Source organism: Triticum aestivum, chromosome 5D, assembly GCF_018294505.1.
Source record: "Triticum aestivum cultivar Chinese Spring chromosome 5D, IWGSC CS RefSeq v2.1, whole genome shotgun sequence".
NCBI lineage: Eukaryota > Viridiplantae > Streptophyta > Magnoliopsida > Poales > Poaceae > Triticum > Triticum aestivum.
The window spans coordinates 73,876,343-73,882,342 of NC_057808.1; positions in this window are offsets into that span (position 1 = coordinate 73,876,343).

A 6,000-nucleotide genomic window follows, 5' to 3' on the forward strand; every position below is an offset into this window, starting at 1 on the left:
GATGTCCAACTAGCACATTTTACACAAAAATATAGGTGTTTTCAATCAATGCTCAACATCTTCTGCATCTTTGGAATCCTAGCGAAATCAAGCAAAAAAAGGCACATGGACATGGTAAAATAAGAAAAATCCTACAACCAAGATGCAAAAATACAAGCTAAAAATGATGCAAAATATGCACTCATCATCAAATATGGACTAGAATAGTGCTATGTTTGTCTTATGTTTAGTCGTTAATATCATTTTAGTAGTATGTTTGTAGATATTGAACTATGTGCTTAGTATGTTTATGTTATGTGGAATGTGAACTATCTTTATTGCATGTGGACTATCAATATGATCCTAAGTTCAACAATGTTTTAATTTGATGGTTTTTTAATAGACGATAGACTTTTTTGTGTGAGTGTGTTTGTAAGGTCGCGTGATTCTTAATACATGGTCCTAGGCCCTTTTGAAAAAAAAGACATTCTTATCCTGCTATTTGTCCATGGGCGTCCGGACTACTGGCACGCATGCATCCGACAATCTTGTCCCACCCAAAAAACCCTCCGACTTCTCTAGCGCTTTCCATCCAATGTGCACGTCGCTTCCTGCACCACATTCATGCCGGCCCAGACCACGCAGCGGCCGGCATTGATTGTGACTGGATGGAAGGGCGGCACTGAACGACGCGACCTCTTGGGAAACGCCACTTCAATGTGGACGTCGCGTCCCGAGAAACCTACTTCGGCCGCTGCGCTGTTGAAGCGGGCTGACAATCCGTTCTCTTAGACTAGTCACGGCTATTTAAACCATGCTCTGACAATGCACATCCCCACCTTCGGATCTCCTCCTCCTCTCTGAGCCTCTCTTCCTCTTCGTACCCCTCCTCCTCCTCCGGCGATGACGAAGTCATGGTTCTCCATGCCGGTAGGCGGCGGCGCGAGCTGATATTCGTCCGTCTCTTAGCGTCGCCGCCCTCGCTCTATAGGGCGCTCTAGATCCACGTTGCTGGCTCCTCCGTCAAGGAGGATATCGTCATCTCCTCCGTCGGCGGAGAGGATCGGGCACCGCCACCTAAGCAGCCACGCCTCCTCATGGAGGCCGCTTTGACGGATGAGGAGTTCGTCCATCAAAGGGAGTTGATGACAGAGAGATCGCTATCACTAGTAGGAAAAGGGGCTTTTACCCCGGTTTGTAAGGGTCTTTTGTCCCGGTTTTCGAACCGGGACTAAAGGGTCGTTACTAAAGCCCTAACCCTTTAGTCCCGGTTCTTACACGAACCGGGACAGAAGGTCCTCCACGTGGCCGCTGCTGCCAGCCCAGTCAGGGGGGCCTTTGGTCCCGGTTGGTGCCACCAACCGGGACCAATAGGCAGGGCCTTTTGTCCCGGTTGGTGTCACCAACCGGGACCAATAGGCATCCACGCGTCAGCATTTCAGGGGCTGGGGTTTTTGTTTTTTTTTGAAAGGGGTGGGGTGGGGGGTTAATTTAGGTGTTTCATATATTGTGTTAGCTAGCTAATTAATAGAGAGAAGTGTCCTCTCTTATCTCCGTGCTTGGTCGACGCTACGTACTATATACGTATGGAGAGGACTAGACACGCTAGCTAGTAATCAAATGAAGGAAACAGAAGATCGTCATGAACATATGCATACAGAGAGAAGTGATATCGACCACCTCTCCTTCTCCGAGAGATTGGTCGAACAACAAGTTCTCGTATATCTATCCGACACTACCGGCTACATATATACAATAATTATCTCTTACAATACAATCTCCTAATTAAATTGTAAGAACACAAGGTCCACATAGTATTCTCCGTTTTCAGCGATCACGTGGTCAAGGAAGAATGCCGCCAATTCCTTTTGAATTGCTCGCATACGATCTGGTGCTAGGAGTTCATCCCGCTTCCGAAACATCTAATTTGAAGAAGGGGGTCAATACATATATATATATTAATAAATGAAACTCAACACAAATGATGGTAATAAAATAAAATTGTGAATATTATTGCTTACGCACTTCATATTGTTCGTCAGAGTAGCCCCGCTCACAGGTCATGTAGCGGATGGACTCGCAAACGTAGTATCCACAGTAATTATTCCCGGGTTCCTGCCGCAACCACTTTACAAGAAATAGAGGTCAATCAAACTGATAAGCAAGCATGCTAAATGGTATTGATGAAACTAGCGCTTGAATCACTAGGAGATGCGCGGAACATGCTACTATAGTACTTACTTTCGGGTGTTTAAATTGCAGCTTCTTCGGCAGTCCCGGAGCTTTTGTGGTGAATTATCTCCAAACCCTGCCAGACAAAGAAAACAATTACTTGATATCAGGAAATGAACAAAGTTGCTGATATGGTGGATAATGATCGATTTAACTTACTTCTCGAGCATTTGAGTCATGTTCGCATAGTCCTGGGGATCTTTTCATCTCGAGTCTAAGATGGTTACTACTCCCTGCTCAAGCTTAATCTCTAGGAGAATATAATGGAAGCTGCGCATGCATGCATAAGTCATCAATTACATTACCATAACCTGGACTAATAAGGGAAACCGAATATGCACAAGACAGTAACACTCACTTGAAGTTGTAAGGAAAGAGTATTATATCTTTGTTTTGATTTAATACCAACGATCGTAGCAAGTTGGCCTCGGCTTCTTTGGCATGTTTTTCAACCGTATATGCATCTGTGAGATTTGTGTTAATGAACCCAATATCACCGATTTGTCTTTTCTTCAATTCGGCGATCTTCAATCTGCATAATATAGTGAGGATAATTATAAATACATGCAATGAAAGAGCTGACCTATATAGAGAGACTTAATGACAGAAGTAGTACTACTTACAGACAGTAGCAAGTGATCGTTATTTTATCGAGGGCCTTTTGATTGTAAAACTGGAAGAAATCCTCAAATGGAACATTCAGCAGTTCAATTCCAACGAGGTCATGCTCCGGTTTAACTCTCAGCGTCAAAGTACTCATCCCATCAGACTCTCTGCAGGTTTTCATGTACCAATCATGTAATCTTCGCATCATCGTTGTTAGAGATCTTTCATCTTTGATAAGAGGCTTCCCGTAATGGTAATTGTGTTCGTCCACCTCCATGATTTCATAATGTACATCGTCGGGCAGGTAATCTCCAAGATTGCTATAACCGGCCACCATCCTCGGATCATTAGCGACGATGTCTTTTGACACCTTGAGCGGGGGGCACGATTGGTTCGCTTGTTCGCCGAGCTGGGCAATTTTTTCCCAGCTCGTCGTTCTTTTAACCTTTGATCACTGACAGTACTTCCCGACCGCTCTGCTTCGGCATATGTCTTTGCAAGAATGCGCTCATAGTTGCCTCTCGGCGGAGACTTTGGTGGTTTTGTCAGGGCAGCCAGAGTGCGCTTTGCTTTCACCGGATCTACCTTCTCCTCCGGAGGTGGATGTTTCTTTGCTTTCACCCCTTCAAAGAAGTTTGTCACTTCGGCTCGCACGATCTTCCTGGTTTCCTCCTCGGTCCTCTCGTATGGTAACTTCTCTGGAGTCTTCAGAGAAGGACCGAATCATATTACCTCATTGACATTCGGGAGCACAAAGATTCGCGTAAGTCGGAGGAAGAGACCCGAAGGCCGTGGAACATAGCTCAGCTTCGGCCTTACTACACTTGAGCTACCGGCTCTCATGATGTACATACTTCTCTAAACCGTGTATATATTATGATAAGTAATAAAGCAGGACCTCTATCCTTTTTTCTCCTCCAAATGTGCACGTGTTGTTTTCATTACCAGATTACATGATAGCTTGGAGGAGGACCCAGCTTATGATCGTATTCGAATCTAGCCGTAGGCGATAAAGTCACTTGGGGGCTTCCTGTTCAAACATAGGTCGTATTCGAACCAAAGAGAACACAGCTGTCGATACCCATTTGATTGGCAAAGTGCCGAGCTCATTAGGGAGTTTTCTTTGATCATATTTGAATCTTAGTTTAACCCCTTTGAGAACCGACGTGGATCGTATTCGAATCAGCGTCGTTAAACAATTCTTAAAATCACTTGGGGGCTTCCTGTTCAAACATGGGTCGTATTCAAACCAAAGAGAACATAGCTATCGATACCCTCTTGATTGGCATCGCCACACCCACTGGGGGCTATATGATCGCATTCGAATCTTAGCATAACCTCTTTGGGCCGGGTCTCTGGTCATATTCGAACCGGAAGCCCCTAAGTTCCTCTGGTTTATAGCAAGTTCCGTCTGTTTCTTTCCAAGTGTATACGGCCAGGTCTCACTTTGCCGGCTTAACTTTGGTTTATAGTATTAGCTGAACACAATGGGTGTTATTAAGACAGGTAAGCCGGAATTTCGGTACCAACCTTCCTTTCCGGGTTATCTAAGCCGGAAGTATGCTTGCAGGCCGCTAAGTATGTTATTACGGCTGTATTCAGAATATTATTGAAGACCAGTCCTTTTTGATTTATATTCCGGGTTATCTAAAACCTATGATTCTCAGGGCGGTCAGCCTCCTCGAGGCTTGTGATTTGTCTTTCTCTCCAGGATAGTTACAGGCAACTATTTTGAGAGTAAGGAAAGCAAATGATTAATTATGACCCGGAGAAACATAAAGGAGACAATTTCAACAGACTTCAGAATTCAAGGCGTGCACGATGGCACGACAAAGATAAAGTATTGATCCTACTCTATTACAAGACTCATTAAGTCCAAAAGGGTGAGGCATTGTTTGGTAAACCGCCAGCCGAGTTACGACGCTTGCTGAGTTGAAGTCTCCGGCTCGTTCCTATCTTCTCCTCCGGCTGATCCCAAGACCTGGAAAGTTGATGACTTCCAGTCGATGCCGCTGAGAGCTTCGAATTGGCTTCCTCGTCAATTAACCCGGCCGGGTCAATTTCCGGGGCGAAGGTGTGCTGACGAGCCGGCGGGATCAAGTTGAGGGCTTCATAGCGTGGAGTAGGGATCCTCTGATTTTCTGCATCGTAACCCGGCTGATACTTAGTCAGATCTGTATCATTGCCAATCAGAGTGGCCACCGGGCGTACGGCCTTCACGCAAGCTGCGAAGTCCTTCTGGTCGAAAGCGGAGCCGTCTTCCTTCAGGCTTGGATAGCCAAGGGCGATGTCCGCCGGGTCTAACTCCGGCAGGAACGCCTTGGCCCGGCTCAGCGCGGCGATTGCTCCGGCTCTTGCAGAGGCCCGTCGCAGCTCTTGGATCCGTTGAGGCAGTACAGCGAGCCGGCGAAGGACTTCTGCCAGGTGAGTCGGTACCTCGTTGGATAGGGCCACCACAGCTAAGGCACGCTGTGACCCGGTGTAGAGCTGCTCCACCAGGGTATACACGGCCTTCAGCTTGGTTACCACGCTCTGGTTGAGGTTGGCACTTCTGGGACCTGTTTAACAGAATCAGATAAGCCGCCGACAAGGATGAATTATGAGATATAAAAATTCTAAACTTGATGAAAGCCGGTGAGGCGACTTACCGAAGATGGCGGCCACCATCTGGGACACCTGGCGCTTTAGGCCGGAGAGCTCGGCGGTCTTCTCGGAGAGAGTCTTCTCCGCCTATTCAGCCCGGTTCACCAATGCGGCCTTTTCTTCGGCCCACGCCTTCCACTCAGCGTCAAACTCTGTCTTCAGCTTCTTGTGCGCGGCGATGCTGGATACAAACTTGGCGTTTGCTTTCCGGGTCTCCATCTCTTGCATCTTCAGCCGGTTCTTGAGATCAGCCATGTCGGCCTCTAGTTTCTTGCCAGCAGCCTGCATACATTTCCGGGTTATGACATGAACAGTTACTATATAAGTCCCAAGCATTTTCCAAGCAAAGACACTTGGCACTTGGGGGCTAATGCATATTGAACGTATCTATCTACAAACTGCCGGCTCAATTGAGTAAGCCGGAACCTAAGTCTACAACATATTCAGTCGTCGACTTGGGGGCTAGCATGGTAAAGGTAACTATGCGGTAAGTAAGAGGACAGCAGAATGATACCTCAGATTTCTGTTGGATTTGGTTCA